At 36.5% G+C, this 20,502-nt stretch overlaps 1 protein-coding gene across 1 annotated transcript in view; it reads right to left on the bottom strand.

Annotated features, from left to right (window-relative positions):
• The window catches only part of GRIK2 (glutamate ionotropic receptor kainate type subunit 2), a 376,312-nt gene that overhangs the window by 94,353 nt on the left and 261,457 nt on the right, over window positions 1–20,502 (bottom strand). The gene's annotated exons all lie outside the window — the stretch shown is intronic.

Genomic DNA, 20,502 nt, shown 5'->3' with positions numbered 1-20,502 from the left:
TTTATCATTAAATCAAAGCTATCTGAATAATGCATCTGTCACTTCAGAAAATGCAATGTTCTTCACAATAATATTTCAAACACATTAGAATTCAAAAAATCAAATGTTCCACTTTTATGCTCTTAATGTAATGTTAAAACACCTCTCATCTTAAAAGTTGGTACTTGACAAATAAATGTTTCATCTGGTTCTTCAAAGTAACACTGACATATCACTCAAAAAAGTTGATAGGGTTCTAATAAAACATTGTGACCTGAATTCTTCTATTACATTGTAGTGAAACTAGATCAGAAATTTACCATCTCATTGAAAAGATAAATATCTTTCATATAATTTTATTTTCAAACTGACAAAACTTGGAAGCCAATCACTAGTGAAACTACAGAAAAATTTTATCTTCTGTTATGGAGAGATATTTGAAGATGAAATTGGAAAATATCTTTTTCTCGTGAGAACAATGTTTGCTAGATAAAGTAGACATATTTTAGAGATTAAAAATAAATATCAATATGCAAACGTTATTTTTAGTAGCTGCAATTTTACTGAACAACCTAAAAAATTGAATTGATAACTTTCTCTTTTTGTTCTGATATCTTAACTTGTTTAATTGTTTTGATGTTGTTATGAAGAGCAGAAAAACGGTCCATGTTTAAAAAGAATGGAAGAAACATCCTGACACAGGAGCTGGCTTTAGAAAAAAGAAACACTGTAATCGGAGTCCTGGACTTAGTCTAGGACCAAGTCACATCCCATAGTTTTAGAATTCTCTATTTTTTATTCTTCAGTCCACAACATAGGATATAAAATGTCTTCTTTTTTACAAATAGTTAGGAGTACTTAAAAATTCATAAGAAAAAAAAAAGCGAAAGGAAATTAAGGAAAATTAAATTGGCCTATTATGGATAAATGTTGTCACACATTATTTTAATGTTTATTCTTACATTGTCTGATGTAAGAATATTTTACTACAGATCCTTTAATTAATTTTTGTATGTACTACATGTACATACATGTATGTATGTAAAAATTTTATGCTGTTTAACCCATTACAACAAATATTTGCAAATCATAGAGTTATAGAATAAACTCAGGTTCGCTGAGGAGGTCATATAACCCAGCATCCTGCTCAGGGTAATGTCAATCACTGATTCAGAGCAGGAGGTTATTCAGTCCAGTCTCAAAAACCTCCAAAGACAAAAATTCCACAATTTCCCTGGGCAACATGTTCCTGTGTTAAATTATCCTAATAATGATTTTTTTGTTTTTGTCACACTGGAACCTCCCTTGTTTCAGAGTATGAAGCACCACACAGCTTTGGAAAGAGCCTGACTCCATCTTTTTTGATCAGCTCCTCTTATTAGAAAGTGCCTAGCAGCAAAACTCTTCCTGTCTGATGCTAAAAAAAGCCCAGCTCCTCTAGCCTCTCTTCACAAGTCCAGTGCTCCAGACTCCAAGCTTAGAGACCCTTGCTCAGGTTTATTCAAATACTGGGTGCCCAGAATTACTCAAAGTATTTAAATGTGGTCTAATAAATGCTATTATGGGAATAATCACTTTCCTTGATTAACTGACTACACTCACACAAATGTAAATGCAGAACACCCTAGCTCAATCAAGAAGACAAGCATGAAACAAAAAGGAAACTTCAGTACACAAATGAGCTGATGCAATTTTGAATATTGATCTCCCTGATAGCTGATAACAGGTACTCTTCCCCTTTACCTATCTCTATTAGTGTTTATTCTAACAGCTTCAGGTATTTGAAATACTTGGGTAAACAAAAAAAAGACTTTAAATGAGCATTACAAAACCTGTGCTCTGCTTTTCCTTTTTGCTGCTATCCACTGAAAAGTTAGAATTTCTCTTCAAAAACTATTGGCTAGTTCAAGTAATGTTTAGAAGTCAGCAATCTTAGTAGTCTACAGGAAAGGATTTGTGTCAAATATGATTCTACCTTAGGGACATTCCAGGATATTAGAAATTAAAATTAGGATGCCCAAAGAGCAGACAGAAAACCTACTTCAGAATTGCACCATTTCATTTGCAAATTGTTTGAGACAGACTATACTTTATTTAAGCTCTGCATTTATATACTGTTTCAAATAATGGAGCCTTGATCTTACAGGCCTGTTAAGTAAAAATAATAGCGAATATTTAAAAAACAAGAACAGTTTTTTTGGAAAAAGCTGCTCAGATAATTCTCTAATCAGATATTGGATTTTTCAGTGCAGTCTCTGAGGGCATGGGAAGAACAGAGATGAGCATAAACATCACCTGATGAAAGGGAATACATATTATGTTTGGCATAGCTATATAGTTAGAGTCATGAACGAACAGTGTAAATGAAGACTGACTATACTTGAACTGGGCAATCACCAACCACATGAAGTTCAACAAGAGCAAGTGCCAGATTTTGCACCTGGGACACAGCAACCCTGGCTGTACATACAGACCGGGGGATGAAATGCTGGAAAGCAGCTCTGCGGAAAGGGACCTCGGGGTTCTGCTTGACAGCAAGTTGAACACGAGCCAACAGTGTGTCCTGGCAGCCAAGAGGGCCAACCATGTCCTGGGGTGCATCAAGCACGGCATTGCCAGCCGGGCAGGGAGGTGATTGTCCCGCTCTGCTCTGCACTGGTGCGGCCTCACCTGGAGCACTGTGTGCAGTTCTGGGTGCCACAGTATAAAAAAGATATAAAGCTACTGGAGAGTGTCCAGAAGAGGGCTACAATATTGGTGAAGGGCTTGGAGATGAAGCTGTCTGAGGAGTGACTAAGGTCACTTGGTTTGTTCAGCTTGGAGAAGAGGAGCCTGAGGGGAAACCTCATAGTGGCATACAGTTTCCTCGCAAGGGGAGGAGGAAGGGCAGATTATGATCCCTTCTCTTTGGTGACCAATGACAGAACCCAAGGGAATGGCAGGAAGATGTGCCAGGGGAGGTTTAGGTTGGACATTAGGAAAAGGTTCTTCACCCAGAGGGTGGTGGAGCACTGGAACAGGCTCCCCAGGGAGGCAGTCATGGCCCCAAGCCTGACAGTGTTCAAGAAGAGACTGGACAATGCCCTCAGACACCCTGGTGTGAACTGTGGAGTTGTCATATGCAGAGACAGGAGCTGGACTCAGTGATCCTTGTGGGTCACTTCCAACGCAGGACATTCTATGATTCTATGACTTCATCCTATGCTACCTGGTCATGGAACCTCTCTGTGCTCTTTATGTGAAATACACATAAAGGACATCAGCATTAGCAAACCTGCTTTTCTGTATCCTTTGAAAGATGGTGTGCAGGGGCAGAAAGTGGGAAATACGATTCTAGCCTTTGAGATCCTAGAAAGTTCAGTTCAATACCAAACTCCGCTTCTCCTCTAAGGCAAGATCCACATTGACAGCATCAACTATCGAGTCCCTTCTCAGGCATAAGTTTTCCAGTTGTCTACACTGAGAACGCCTGCTTTTAGACTCAATAGCAGTCCATCTTGAGCCTGTTCTGCTTAATGACCTGGTATAGTATCAACTGTACACTACTGTTAGCATCTCGGCCTATTATTGCACACTGGGCACAAGAAATATTCTTGCCATGACAATACAAGATTCTGTTCCTTAATTCCTGACCTGCAGGCACCTAGTGCTCCTCTCCAGTGCCCACAGTGTGAGACAAACTTAACAAGAGACACATGACTAATTCTGGATAAACTAGAGCAGTTTCTATAGTTTGAGTCAGTAAATAAAGATACAGTCTTACAGAGAGCCACAGGGCTCAGTCTAGATGACCTCAAGTGTGATTGCAGGTACAGGGTTTTGTGCTCACAAACAACTCACTGCAGTACATTCTGTCACACACTGCTGCTTTCACTTGCTCTCATAAAAGATGTGCACTAGCAAATTATATATAAATTGATTCAATTCAGAGCTGCAGAGATTGTACATATGAAAGTGTACCTTCCACCAGTTTAAGCAGTTGTCAGCTCAAAAACCTATCAGTTTCTCTCTAATAGTATTTTTAAAAGAAAATTAACAGACATGCTTAGTACGGACTTTAATATCTGGAGTTAAAGACATTTTTAATTTAAGCTCTACTTTCGGGAAAGCAACAGAACTTATTAAAAAGAGAAGAAAACACAGAAACTGCAATTTAGAGGGAAGAGAAAATGGATTAGTGGAGTAATATTGGCAATTGGTTTTTCATTGTGCCAACACATGGCTGTCTGGGAGTATTACACAGAACTGAATTTATACCATTACTCATATTTACACATCAATTTAGTTTTCCAAGTCATTTTCAGATATTTGCAAAAGAGGTGTGTACTGTCATTAAAGCATATCCAGCATCTTACATGTTAAATTCCTACAGAGAACTTTCAGCAAACATCTAAAACAGACTCTCTTTTTTAGGGTGGGGAGAGGTATAGGGTTGGCTTGTTTGTTTGAGACTTTTTATGTGTGTTTTGTTGGAATTTTTTGCCCAAGAATCAAAAAAGCAAAGCAAATGGGATCTTTAAATCACAAGTTGATACTGAATATTTAACTAAAAATCATAACAGTTATCAGTTACCATTAGAGTGCCTGGAGTTTAATTCTCTTATGAAAATCTCTACTGACTTATAACTTGGTGTCGTGCAGTCATAGAATAGTTCCCTGTATTCATGGAACTGTGAGTAATTTTGGGCAGGGGAAGGGAATACTGATTGTAAAGAAGTATGGTGCAAATATGACTTAAAGGAGCAAGAATGCCTTAAAGGACTAAAGAGATTACTTATTGGTAGCTATGTTTAATTTATTTAAATTAGGTTATTTTCAGTGATATTACAACTAGACAATGCTGCTACTGTGTTTTTGAAAATGAACACATAAATCAGGAGAAAAGGGTGTAACAAAAATATTATCTATAGCATGATGTATAAACCAACACACACTGCATAGCTCAGCAATGTATACCAGACATAGCACACATGTACAGCGTGCATACTATTCTAGCATTATTTCAAACCTGCCAAATTAACCCAGATGCTTTTCTTTATTTCCCTCACTTTTCTTTGAATAAGAACTATGAAGAAATGTAAAGGAAAACTGATTACCCACTTATATGCACACAGATATCTCTCTTCAGCAATCAGACCAAGAGGTGGGCAGACAACAGCTTTCACTTCAAAACCCTTAGCACTAAGATTTTACAAGCTGTAAGTCTTCATCTAACGAGTACAATTTGAGATATGAAAATAATCTTACCAAGTCTTCTTCATGAACTGCTAAGAATACTGATTCAATAGTGGATATTGTTGAACACAGCAAAGTATCAAGATATCAATCCGAGATACTCTTAGCTCTACCATATTACACATTCTCCCATTCAACAGAGCAGAGAGAAAGAATGATTCTTCTAGACATTGTTTTTCAGGGCTTCTGTACAGGATTACACCCTTAATTGAGATCTTACTGCATAAGAACAGACAGATAAATTATAATATTTTAAAACTTTTTCAAGAATATCCAGGATATGAGATGGATGCTTTATTATAATGCATTACACTATTAAACAGCAAAACATTTTTCTTCTTTTCTTTATTAACGCTTGAATTTCTTTTCTCTAAATTACGCTTTTTAGAAAAATCAAGAATTTTGTTTGGCTGCTTAAATGTCAGACTGGACTCATTACTTTGCCTTATCTCATGATTGCTGGGCTGTAAACAGAGCCTGTTATTGCTGAGACCCATGCCCTGCTCAAATCCCTTTGTCAGTGCAGGAATTGTCCTGCCTGTACTCTGGTCACCTTCCACATTGTCTTTCCTCGTGGAGCCACTTTGCTTTTGCTGCTCTCTGACAAAAACTAGTATTTCAACACTTCTTTTATATACAAAAAACCCCTATCTAAAATAGTTGTAACGATTCACCATCACCTCTCCTTTGCCTATAAATGGAACTTAATGTCTTTTTAGATACCTAAAAGACAAGCATTAAGGTTTCTAAACTTAGGTGGGTATCAATCAATCCAAAATCCAGAAAGGCACGAGATTCATGTGTAAATTGTGTACTATCTTTACAAAAGCATGTTCTATAGCCCTACTCCTATCCCTTTAAAAGGCTTGAAGTCACCATCAACTTTAAACATGAATAGGGTCCTGTTAAATCTAATGGAGTCAGGGATTAAATACAAATACAAAAGTTATTGCAGGATCAGGACCAAGAGCTTTACCATATGAATGGAAATATCCTTTCCCATTTTTCTACAGTTTTAGCTGCCTGGTTAATACTCAAAAACGAAACACTGAATTAGCTTATAAGCAAGTAACAAAAACTATGCAGTAAACTTCTGCTATAAACAACATAAACTATACAGGAATAATATCATCCAGCAAAAGTGGATACATGATGATTTATGGAATTTGCCTACTTTTACTGCCATATTAGCTACTAGCCCTGCAGTTAAATCCAAAGAAATATGGCCTTGGGGACTACAGAAATGTGCAGCTCGGCCATAGCTCAAATATGAACCAAAACTAAGAAAGGCTTTTTTGTTTGTTGAAAATACAGGGTGTTTCAAAAGGATGGACCCAATTTCAAATTGGATCAAATTTCAAATTAGGTCTATTTTTTTGAAACATCCTGTACCGTAAAATATATACTAAGCATGGGTCTGTTCTCAAATCAGCTGAAGACAAAGAGAATCTTTGCTTGTAATGTGCTTAGGTATTTAGTACTCTTCTACTCAATTATGTATACTGAAGAAAGAAAACTTAAAAGTGTCAGAATTATTAAAACTTCTTAGACTATTATGTGATAATTATTATAAGTATATAATAACTGAAATATTTATTTATACAGATGTGAATCAAGGGTTTATTAAAATTCATCATATTCTGCATAAAAGAAAAAAGTATATTACAGTTATCATTAAAGATTATTGGATGTTAGAGATGAGTCCAAGGTATACATACAACCTAATTTTTGCGGTACTACTCAAGTTCTTATTGCTTAATTTATTAGATTTATTTCAGTCCTTAAATAATTTTTGAACTTCCAAAGCACGAGTCCATCCATTTCTTGAACACAAGAAATGTGGATAGAATTAAATGCCAAATGACAGTCAAGACTCTGAAGAAAACTTACTAGAATTGTTATCTTTTAATGTATGTGAACTTCGCATTGATTGTAGACTTCCTCCACAGTCAACGTATCCCAGCTTCTGCTAAATATATTGAAGTCTTTAAAAACAAATATTCTTGGACTAAACAGTTCTTAGATATCTCAAGTAAGGTATAGTCGGGGAGATATCTAAAGACTTGGTCCATGGTTACTTGTAAGCCAATTTTAATGATGATTTTTATTAACGGTTTGGAAGAAGGTATAAGCAACACACTAATTAAAAAAGAATGGGCAGTACTTTCAAGTATGTTATGAACACTAAGGAGGGCAAATGGCTACAGAGGACTTAGAAGTATTAAATGAATTGTTTAGGAGAACAGAAAGAGAGGTTTATCTGAACTGCACAATGCTACTCAGTGATATAAAGGCAATATTATTGTAGCAGATGCACACAGGAGACAGAGTAGCAGAACAGGTAAAAAGTTAAAATGACAGGGGAAGGAAGCCTAGGGAAGGGCAGAACCAACTCAGAAGTTTTCTACAGCTGGCCTGCAAGTTAGATCCAGATATCCTATTAGAAATAGAAGAAAGAAAGATAAGACTTCGCCACTGAAGATTTCCTGAATGGAAAGGAAACCTGAGTGGGCATGAGCTAGACTGTTTTCTGGAGCAGCCTTGGTAAAGGGAGGAACATTAACAAGGAGTCAATTAATACACGTGGTGCTCTGACAACCCCTAAGCAGCAGAGGATCCTTTAGGAATATTCAGCAGCTAGCACCTCTTGGCTGTTGCAAATTCTGCTAAGGCCAGAGAGTCAACACAGGTTGTTTAAAACTAGCTTTCCACTTAATGAGTCACAGCCTGTCCTGACTTCTCTATCTGAAGTACACCTCAGAGAAACGGAGTTTTTGTTTGTTAGAACACATTTTGCCCCCTTTTTGGTGATACAAGTAAACTGATTTATCCAATATGATTTTCTTATTTGTATGATTTGCACTTTAGTGTTCTTAACACACTTGGGAATCCTTAACTCTTCATTGGTACTCCTTTATGCCTATATCTAGATAGCAATAAACAATTAGGTGTTACTTCCGGAAATTTGTTATTTTTGATACTTACTATAGCTTTTATTTGCATTTTCCTTCTAAATAGCCTACACCAAGCTGTTCTGTATAACATTCTTACTTCTTTACCAGAGAGCCAGTCAGAAAGAGAGGAGAAGGGAGAAAAATGTGAGAAACAGCAGAAGGAACGCCAAGGTGAGAGAAAGAGGAGAGGCAGAGGTGCTCCAGGAACCAGAGCAGAGATTCCCCTACAGCGCAGGGAGACAACCACAGTGGAGCAGAATTTTCCTGAAGGGCTGCAGCCTGTGACAAAGCCCATGCTGGAGTAGAGGAAAAATATGAGGTGGAAGGAGCAAGAGAGAAACTGCTATGTATTGACTGCAAACTGCCACCCATCCTCCCTTCACTGCTTACGGATGAAGGAATCCAGAGCTAAGGAGTGAAGTTGAGCTTGGGAAAGGGAGGAAGAGAGGTGTTGTCTCAGTGTTTGTCTTTGTTTCTCACCTTCTGAATTTATTTTAGCCCATGACATTTACTGGAGAGCAATCTCCCTGCCTTTATCTTGCCCCTTGAGCTTTCTCATCCTATTTTCTCCCCTTGTCCTGCTGCAGAGTTGAGCAAGCAAGTGCCTGGGTGGGTGTTTGGCCCTTAGCCGAGGTCAACCCCCCACAACATAGAATTGGCTTGCTTCCTTTAATGAAAGTCTTCCCTTGGGAGGTGAAATCTGACTTCTGGTCAACAGTTTGAGCACCTGCCCTCACACAGCACAAAGGACCTTCTCATGCTCCATCCACGAACTACAATAAGGCTTGTTGTAGGACTATTCAGCAGCGCTATGTTTAGATACCCAGCAAAAGAGAAAGTCTAAAATATGTCCTCACATAGATGACATGAGACTAGTCATCATCTGAATGTCTTTTGATGGCTTGAAGGTCACATTGAAAAACAAACACAGACCATTAGTTTCTACACAGAATTGATACCGTTTGTCACCTGTTTTACTTCTGCTAGATCTCATTCACATTTCTACCTCTTCATTTTTCACTGCCTCTCCAGCTAGTTCTGGAATATTTACAGAAGGTTTAGAAATCTTATGCAGAAATGATACAGTGATACTATCAAGATATGCATGAAATGAACCTAAGTAACCATGCAATCTTCTTAGGGTGACCCTCTTCAGCTCACACCCTCCCCCACTATTTGTTGTGCCCACTTCTTCTGTCATGTCTGAAATAAGACTTGTATGCTTCTCTAGGCAGAAACCATGTCTTATTTACTTCGTTAAGTCTGTAGCATATTTTAAACTGTGCTATTTAATCTTGGGTAAGAAAAATCTTCCTCCATCCATGATACTTTTCAGGTTTTCAAAGAGATCTCAATTTGTACAGGAAAATACAATCTTTCAAGTTCGAGAGCTACAAACTGTTGTGTTTATGGGAGTGTATTTGAAAGAAGTACTGCTATAGACTTGCTTATGCATTTAACTCTTCCACTTTTGCCCACAGTTGGGGATAAAGTGCTTAGATAAATTAATTAAATATCTATTGCACCCTTGGTATTTACAAGAGAATGCAGAAAGGCCAAATTCAAGACCTTGTTTTTCTTCAGTCAGTAACTGACATAAACAGGAAAAAAATATTTTACTCACTTTCTAGGTGTGCCTGTTTCTCTTTCTACAGTCTTCTCTTATTTTGACTAGAAATTATATTAGGAATATGAAAGTTTCAGAAAAACCATCACATTTTCTAGAAACGTTTTGCTATGACACATTTCCCATTGAAAAATTACATCACTGATGGTTCCTGGACAGCTCTGGTCAATAAATTATAAATTATGTCAGGAACAATAATCCACTTGAGAAGAGTTAAAATATAGGTAATTACTTTTTCTAAGTCTGAATAAATTCTTATCAGCTTATGATGAGTGTGAAGACAGCTACAAAGAGCAGAAAAAAATACAGCAGGAGGGTGTTTTCAGACACAACTTTGCTCCCTATATTTCCTTTTTATTTGCTCAGTCTGCTTTCAGTTCAGAGTACCTGCAGCATTTTGGATCCTAGAATGAGAAACTTTTGCCTCTTTGTTCCATCTAAATACACTTGTTTCAGAGCTTCACTCAAGTCTCTAGGTTTTGCTGTTGCTTGAAGTAGCTAAAATTTTCTTTTTCATTTAATAGCCCTATTGTACATCATGTGACAGAACTTCAGCTTCACATCGATAATTAGCTAGGGCACTGTAAACTAAAATGGCAAATTGTGTCTTGGGCTGCATCAAAAGGAGCATGGCCAGCAGGTCAAGGAAGATGATTCTGCCCCGCTACTCTGCTATGGTGAGACCCCACCTGGATTCCTGCGTCTAGCTCTGGAGCCCTCAGCACAGGAAAGATATGGGCTGTTGGACAGCGTTCAGACAATGGACACCAAGATGATCAGAGGGATGGAGCACCCCTCCTATGAGGACAGTCTGAGAGATTTGGTGCTGTTCAGCCTGGAGAAGAGAAGGTTCCAGGGAGACCTTATTGTGGCCTTTCAGTATTTAAAAAGGCCTATAAGAAAGATGGGGACAGACTCCGTAGCAGGGCCTGTTACAACAGGGCAAGAGGTAATGGTTTTAAACTAAAAGAGAGGAGATTCAGGCTAGACATGAGGAAGAATTTTTTTTAAATGAGGGTGGTAAAATACCAGAACAGGATGCCCAGAGAGGTAGTGGATGCCCAGAGAGGTAGTAGATGCCCCATTCCTGGAGACATTCAAGGCCAGGCTGGACGGGGCTCTGAGCAACTTGATCTAGTTGAAGATGTCCCTGCTCATTGCAGGGGAATTGGACTAGAAGACCTTTGAAAGCCCCTTCCAATCCAAACTATTCTAAGATTATACAATTTTGATCTGCTTTATAAAAGATTAACTAGAGAGAACGCCATTCCTTGCTTGGCTCACATTACAATAAACCCCAAAAACCCTCTACGATCATTGTTTGTAAAGAACTCTTACTTACTTTTTACATAAAAGACAGGAGATATGCTCCTGTGTCACAGTGCATCTGTATTGATTAATAGTGACTCAACAAAAATATTAATGATCACCATAACCTGTGCCTGCAGTACTTGAATTTTCCTTACAGCTCTTCCTTCCAAGTATTGACTGGCATATGTGATCTATTTTGATTTAAACACTGACAGATTTGAAGGCCCAAAGTTATATTACACAAAAAAATGATTTCTCGTTTCCTAAAGGTTCGTATTTGACAGGTGATTGACTTGCTTACCTTCAGAACTTATAAATTAAAATTATACATTAATATTATACATTTTATAGGGTTCTGATTTCCTGGGCTCAGCAGCACAGTTTTGCATCATTGCTACTAGCTTTGGTACATTAAGTAATTGCTGAAACATTTTAAAACAGTGCTTGTCAGAGAGAGAAAACCTGTACAGGTCTTTTGCCTTCTCAGAGGCATTACACAGTGTCCTCTGTGTAATGATAAAGACCATACTCAAATTTATGGAAGCCGAATTCAAGGAAAGTGTGATAATAGGTTTATTTGACACTAAGAAGTAAAGCTTGGCCTCTCCTGTTTTAGGGTGAGAGGGACTACTGGATATTTTAGTATTTTTAGTAGAAAAAGAAACAAGTCTGTTTAAATGTGAAATATGGACAGTGGTAAAACGAAGTCAGGCTTTTATAAAACAGCATGGTTAAACCATAAAGTTAGTCATGTATTATTCTGTTTGTGACTTGAATATGTATAGAAGATAACGATTTAGTTACAAGCCTGATCTCAGGAGGAGTGAGAGGATAAGACAGTGTAGCTATGGACAAGCTTCTGCATCACATGTCTAAAAATATGCACCAAATGAAAAGCTCCTAATGCAAGAGTTAATACAGCTTTCTGTGATAAATCTGTGCTTACATATACATACAATATAGTACATTGTTTTTCTCCTTTAATTCTTTGTCATTTGGCATGAGAGATAAAATTCCAGGATGCTGCATTATGGTATGAAGTGTTCTAAAATCTCATATTTATAATTATTTTAACTAAAATAGTGATTGGCCAAAAAACTCCCATCTTCTATGCTAAGATTTTACTCTAATCTCACAGTTTGCCCATGCCATTTCTGTATTACAACACATAATTACTTCAGTCCTACTTTTATGGGTTACTTTTATAATTTACAAATGAATTTACTGCCAATAATGTAAAAATTATAATGGACAATCTGGCAGTAGAAGCTGTATTCTGAAAAAAAGGCCTTCATTTTTGTAATAAGTTATTTTAAAGTTGATGGGTTTCTTCCCTGGGTTCTATCAAGAAAATTATTCTAATAACGCTAAATGGATTTGATTAACTACAGCCAAAACCACTGAGAGTATATTCATGTATTTCATGCAGTGCGAGGAACTCTTGGAGAGTTGTTAGAAACAATCACAATTTATGATTTTTTGTTTGGTTTCTGAAATACTGCAAGGTGCTGCTGTCCTAAGAGTAATGTTTAAATGTACAGACACCATGGTCATTCTTAAAAACTTTACTTCAAATTCTCAAGCTGATAGGCTTCTAGAAAACAAGAATCAAACACATCAGAACTGTAGGGATCATCTCTTTCTGCTAGCCTGCTTTTGAAGGGCATTATTATCTATAATAAAATTATTATTATTTTGAGTACCAAGGGAAAAATCACAAAAGCATACCTTAACATTTAAAGATCGAAAATCCATATCCTTGTCAGCACTAGTGGCACTTTCTTACTTATATCCTTGCTCATCTCACAGATACAAAATTAGGATTTGATTAGCATGGATTCTACGTCTGTTAAAGCCTTGTGTTATAAACTGTTGAAATATGTAGATTCCTGAGTAATAAATCCACAGTGAATAAACCAACAACTCTCTCAAGTGTGGATAAACCGAAAGTTTACATAGGAAAATGTCCTGAGATGAATCCTTGAAAGGTAATATGTCTTTAGTGATCATTAGAAAACACTACCAATCTTTGTCAAGATAACCTTCCCTTTACACTTGCAAAGAGAAAATTGCATTAATTAGGAAGAGAAACTACTTTAAAGGTATGATTTCTTCAACCGTGATGGCATAGACTACAAAAAAAGAGAGTGTTCTATTTTCTAGCTATATTTTTGTTGCTGTTGCTTACAATATCACTCTGTATCCCCAAACAAACTCAGTAAATAATTTACTGAGCTGTGGTTCTCCAATTGTTTGGGCATAGTGTATTGTAAAACAAGAAAAGAATTGAAAATACTTTGCATTCTCAATGTCATATCTCATGGAGATAGTAAACAAATGATGAAGATTTAATAAAGATAATCAATATGAAATCAGAAATTATAAGTACAACTGAAGGTCAGTTCTGGCTACAGCTGAATGAGTTCAAACTGGTTAGGCTAAATGACAAGATAACTAGCAGGTTTTTGTCTCCACTGAATATGGGGAGAATATTAACAGGAAAGACAAACCTCTGGAAGACAATGTTTCTGCAAGTCTTACATTCAAGAAGCTATAAGGATGCTGTTGTATGCTTAAAGGAATCAAAAGCATGTTCTGGATTAGACCAGCTGTAGAGATAAGCCTGCAGTTTTGCTACAGGTTATAGAAATATATGCAATGATATATACCTTGCACCAGAAAAATTAAAAAAAAAAAAAAAATGAAGACAATTTAGAAAAGAAAGCAAATGGGCAAGAGAAACCAAAATTTTGAATACAGACCGTGACAATGGCCGTCAGCAGAGACAAGAAAGAAAAAGGTCACAGAGGATCTGGAATATATTGTTGCATGCCTAATTCTTTTATCTGACACAAAATTTGATCAAAGGAGGTGAAGAGGATAAGCTGAATGAAATCAGTCTTCATTCTATCTTAAAAAGTAACATCTTTCTAATACTGACCATTCTTATATCTGATTCAATTGACTAAAAAAAATGTATCCATTCTCTCATAGTAAAAAACCAACACTAAAACCAGAAATAGTTAAGACTACCACTATTCAATCAATTTTCTAGTTGAACCTGGCAAGAGAAGAGAAGGCTGAAAGAGTAGAAGGAATTAACTGTTTGTTCCAGGACTGTCTTCTGATTATTTGTAATATGCGACCAAAAAAAAAAAAACATTTTACATATAAAAGTTTACATATAATATAGTTAGTTCGGTTAGCAGGCAAACATACTAGGGAATGTTTAGAAGGGAAATGCTACAGACCTGAAGGCCACATCAGCGCTCTATGTGATTCCTGTCACACTGGGGTTCTAAGATTCAAACAGAGGAAGTATTAGACCTGTTTGATGCAGAGGTAATAACTTAAACATGCTTATAGAAATCCAGAAAAGTATCATCAAGTACTCTGTATATTCCTGCTACTGTGTCTATTAAAAATGTCCACTTTTTGTCTTACATTTTTGTGTGCGTTAATGATCTGATTTCATTTATAGCAAAGTATATGGTAGTTACAGTAGTATATAAATATATATATATAGTTATAGTAGTATACCCACCTACAGAAGCCTGTTGTTAACCCCATCAGAGGGCTGAAGTGAGCACTGATTTGCAATGAATCAAGGCATACCTTTGTAATAATGCATTATATAAACAGTCACTCCTGCCTGGTTCCTATCAGTGAAATGAAAGTACGTTAACAGGCATCTTAGTTTAGCTGATTAGAATTTATCCTTAGACAGCCCAGGAAGTATTCTGTAAACAGATAAACAACACTGTGCTTAAAATATTAATAGACATGTCTTAACATCATTGAATGTAAGAACACCATCTCTCTCTAGTTGAAGAACGTTACTCTTTTCAGTGTTGAGTATTAAAAATTTTTTGAGTGATCCTCATCTGACATAAACCAGGAGGTCTATAGTAGGCAGGTCTATGAGAGCAACCCCATTTCATACTGATTAGTTTTGAAAACTTTATCAAGTAAAACTCTTCTCCATTCATTGTTTCCTCTACAAACTGACCATTATAGCATAGTCAAAAGATAGGCCTATAACTTTCAGGAATTCCTCCAAAAAAAGAAGCATTTCCCACTGTCCCATTCTAAACTTAGTTAAAACTAAATAGATGGAGTCTGTAGAGGCAGACCTCTTCATCAGGTCACATTCATCAAAGGAAAACCCTGAAGGCTAGAAAAGGAAAATGTCACACCTATCTTCAACTAAGGGCAGGGAGGAAGATCCAGGTGATTACAGACCTGTAAATTCCACCTCAGTCTCTGGGATGATTATGGGAAAAGTCGTCGTGGAAGCCACTGCCAGAAGAGCCAGAAGAGACTTACCAAGGACAAATCATATCTAACCAACTTAACTAATTTCAGTGATAAGACTAGTTCCATGGATGAAAGGACAGCAGCAGATGTTATCCTGAATTGAGTGAGCATCCCTGTTGCCAAATTGGGAAGGTAATGCCTGGATGGCTAGAGGACTGCAAGGTGGAGGAAAAAATCTGCTGGACTTCTGGGCTTGAAGAAGAGCCAATAATGAACAGTATTTCTCATTGGGTTGATACAAGAGCCAAATCTATTTAATAGCTTCATCAGCAACCTGGATAATGGAATAGAATGTACGTCAGCAACTTTTTGAGTAATGCTAAACCAGGGGAAGGGAGGTTGATGTACTGGAGAGCAGGACTGTGATTCAGAGAGAATTTGGCAAGATGGAAGAAGAGTCTGACCAAAACCTCATGAGGTTTAACAAAGAGGGATGAAAAGTCCTGCAGTTTGGAAGCAGAGACACCATGCACAGTACAAGTGGGTACTGACAGGCTGTAAGGAGGCTTTGCAGAAAAGGACATGGATGTCCTGGGAGACAGGCTAAACATGAGTGTCCTAAAAGCAATAAATGCTAACCACTTACTGGTCTGTACTAGCAAAAGTAGGTCCAGAAGGTCAAGAGAAGTGACTGTTCCTGGCTATTGGGCAATCATAAGACTACATCTGGAGTACTGTGTCCAATTCTGGGCCAACCAGTAAAGAAAGGCATGGACATACTGGAGTCCAACAGAGATCATCAAGATGGTCAGAGAACTAGAGTACGTGAATATAGCGAAGATCTAGTTGCTGTTTTCAGCTACGCGAAGGGTAGATGGGCTCAGATTCTTCCTGAAGATGTACAGAGAAAGGATAAAAGGCAGAAAAAGAAATTTTGTTTGGACATAATAATTTTTCACAGTAAGAGTGCTTAAGCACTGGAACGCATTGCAGGGAAGTTGTGCAATCTTCATCTTTGGAGATGTCCAAAACTTGACTTGGGTATGGCTCTGGGAGATGTTCAAAGTTCTCCCTACTTTCAGTGTTGGGAATTGGAGCAGATGACAACCAGAGGTCTCTTACAACCCAGTTTATGTATTTATATGAGAGGACAAGACTGAGGTGAGCAGCCTTTGTTAGCACTGCTCAAGTGGGGCTTGAGGTTGCTGTTTAACCTGCCTGTAGGAGTTAATATGCATATTGCCCTTGTGTACAAGAATGTAGGAAATATGGATTATATGCAAGTTTGTCTTCAAGCATAAGCTTCAGCTGTGGGCTACACAATGGAATAGACATAGCCAAGGCGACTGGAGGGGCCTGGCCTCTCTGATGTGTTTGACCCATAAAGTATTAAAAGACTGACAGATGTCATTTTCCAGGACATTGATATGAGTTATTTTCTAAAGGACCAGGAACATTTTTCAATTTTTTAATACAGGATGATTATGCATCTTAAGGCAAGCATTTCAGAAATCAGGAACTTAAAATTATTAATTATTCTATAGGGATATTTTTTGCTTAGTATATAAAAATATATGGGAATGTGCATTATTTGGCATATGGAAAAATATATATTATAAAAAGTTAAACATAATAGGAAAAAAATTTTACAAGTTTATATGTGAGAAACTAATTTTTTTGTATTAGAAGGATAAATACAACTCATTCTTCATTCAATCAGACAATTACTGCTATTTAGCCAAGCAGAAACTAATATCTCAGGAGCACTGTTCTGCTTTTGAACAAAACAGGTCATGTGGGAGATAAAGAAAGTATTTATGATGGAAAAACTCCTAATCTGTAACATCTGTGATAAAAAAACTTAACTAATATGGTCACACTATTAGGCCCATTTATAGACTGTCCAAAAAGATAAATATCTCTGTTGTAATTTAAATGAAAGAAGCCCTTTCTTCCTCTGTAGTCCATTTCCCAACATTTACAGCATCAGCCTTGAATGACCACTAATGACCACTCACTGCGCAGTCCCAAAGCAGAAATTATTTCCTGCTTAAGCCATTGATATAGCTCCTATACGCATTAAAGCAAATCGTTAAAGATGTTCCATAAAAACATTTTGTCTGAATCTGGGTTCAGTCAAAGTGTATCAGCAAGAAATATGTAAGAATTCTTTAAGTTCCTGAGAGATTTCAATAAAATTTCTGAAAGCAGGATACCCTTCTTTCTTTCCTATATTTTCTTTTGCAGCACTCTGTAAGCATAAAATTTTATTTGCTTCATTCAATCCACTATATTACAAAAAAACCTTGAAACTTTCATTCTGTATTTAGAATAGCCTAAATACACCAAGTTTATCACTTGTTTCAAGCAACAATCACAACCTGAAACTATTATAAATAGCTTTCTTATACCTTCTGCTGATTTAACTTTCCATCTATATTCATCTCTAAAATAAGAGAATTATTTCCCATAAGAAGGAACTGGTTGGTGACCAAAGAAGCAAGTCAGCTCCTTTACAATGGAAAATATCTTTTTGCTTACATTGTACTTGCTTGCAAATAATTTCAGCTGGGCTAAGGGCTATAGGGTTCTGTAAACTAATTACTACATGCAAAGAGATTTTGCCTGTCATATATAGCTGCAGGGAAGCATATTATTCTTCACTCTACTGAGGGGAAAAAAGACTACAACTGATACCTATTCTACTTTATTTCTTCAAAACAATGTTGATTATTTTTTTACCCACACTGTAATCTTCTAAAGGAGCTAGTACTATGGCTTTCCTTTTAAAACAAATGTTCTGGATTGCTTATGTTGCTTTCGGGTTTTGTTTGTTTGTGTTTGGTTCTGGTTTTGTTTTTAATAATGTGTACTAAATGAGCCCAAGAAACAAAACAAATCTGAGTATTCTCATGATGTAAGAAATCATTTTAGTTATATGACTGTCATTTTATATTAGCAATCTCTCCAACACTGCTTGAGCATTCTTTCATTCTTTGCATCCTGTCATAATATAAAAGTTACAATAATTATGGCCAGTTTCTATAATAATTAAACTGATACCAACACACTCCACAGAGACTTAATTGCAAATCAGGGGTTTTTTTCTATGATTACAAACTTGATAACATAGCAAGCTGCTTCAGAAAAACAAACCGTATATTTTATCTTTCTAATGCTTACAGAATCCTTTTAAACACTGATTGTTTAAAAGATAGGCCCAGCTGAGATATAAATGTGAGACTGCAGTGAACATTATGATTTTATTTCAGCAGTGAGCATAGATTCATTTTGGGCTGAGGATTTAGCTATAATATGAATATTCGGTAATTCTGTCAAGAAAAAAGTCATCTATTCTTGTATTTCATTATTGTATATCTTCATATATGATGTATATATATGAGTCCTACATTGTAAAAAAACTATCTAATCCTCTTTAAAACAAATAATTATAAAGATTATTAAATTATTGATTTAAATTTCATTATTAAGAATCATTGATTTTATAATTCGTGGGGAGGCTCTATATCTTGAACTGCAATGGCTGACCAGAATGGTAGCTGTTACACCTGTATTTCATCAGACTTTATTAAGATACTGTTTACATACATAAAGTACCTCTGTATGTGAAAACACAAGGATGGATTTTGAGGATAGTTTACTGAACAGCTGCAGGTTAATGAAAGATAATGGGTCCATTAAACTTATTATAATTTGGATCATACGTTTTACAAAAAAAAAAAAAAGTGGGTTTGACTATAGAGTGACATAATATTTTGCACCAAATAACATTTTTACAGACATATATTCTTTGGGGATAAAATTATTCAAGTTTGCTACTCCCGATCTGAGCAACTGGTTGCTTTCCAGTGATATTTAGTGAAATATTGGCTAGTTCCACCAAGTCAAAAGCTTGACTCTTTTCCTAATACTAGTTTCTCCCTAGTGTTCTACTTTGACAATCTTTCACCTACACAAACTTCTAAAATTCTCCATCTTTTTTTAATCAACAAAATGACAAAACACTCCATGATGGGTTATACTTCTAAATGTATTTATCAGAGTGTAGAAAGACAAGACCATATGGCTTAAGTGAACACTTGAACTGCTAATCTGAATCTCCATTTATTTTCAGCTTCATTCATCACTAATCATCTCCTGATAGTTTGAGCAAATGATTTTAAGAGATGACACTAAAGAAAAGCCAATGCATTGTAACTACTTACTGTCAGGAAAAGAAATACTAAGAACAACTGGACAGCTCTGATGTACTGTAAAAATAAGCATAAACTTATAGCCTATATGGCAAATTATTTACCTAAGAGGTCTATAGAGAATATCACACTTTACTGGGTAAATAAGAGAGAAGGAGAGAGAGGGAGATTTCCCTTTTACTAACAACTTAAAAACTAGGAGGTGGGAGTGAGGAGACAGAATTTCACACCCACTTAAAACCTTGTAGATGCATTTCAAAGGGTAAAACAATTCTTTAAATATATAAGGCACTTCTTTATGAAGAAACATTACGACACGTCGAGGTCAATGGAAGTTAGCTGTGGTTTCTTCCACTGACTCTGGCTTAGATTACTTCCTGCATACTGTTCACCATGGGACTAGTAATAGTGGTAATCCTAATGCTGGTAAATGCTCCCAGAGGATCATCTTTGTCCATGTGAACTGGAATGGTACCAAGGAAGTTGTAACTAGACCCTAGAACCTGCTCTGTCCCCCTTAGGTTTTAGATCAGCTGATATATGCAAAAAGTATCCAGCCTTACCTCCACAACACTTGAGGGCCCAAACAAAAGGCAGTTTCACCACTGCTATTGAAAAAATCCATCTGATAGTAGGATTTGTAAAAATATCAGGATATTAAACACAAATCACACACAGAGCCATCACCCAGGTATATACACATCCATACACATATGCAGATATAAATATGCAAATAAATAATGTATATGAAAAAAACTATTAAGCTCACTTAAACTTCTGGTGGAATTGCATTTCAGTTGGTATCTTGGCATATGGGTTGGGTAAATTGTTTCAGATTAATTACTCTTTAAACATCAAATGCACAATTCTAATGCCATTCTGATAAAAGCAGTATATACTGTCTCAGTACACAGCCCCATTATAT

Source organism: Caloenas nicobarica, chromosome 3 (genome assembly GCF_036013445.1).
Source record: "Caloenas nicobarica isolate bCalNic1 chromosome 3, bCalNic1.hap1, whole genome shotgun sequence".
In the NCBI taxonomy this organism is placed as follows: Eukaryota; Metazoa; Chordata; class Aves; order Columbiformes; family Columbidae; genus Caloenas; species Caloenas nicobarica.
The sequence above is the reverse complement of the archived record's forward strand: the minus strand, read 5'-3'. Positions and strand labels throughout refer to the sequence as shown.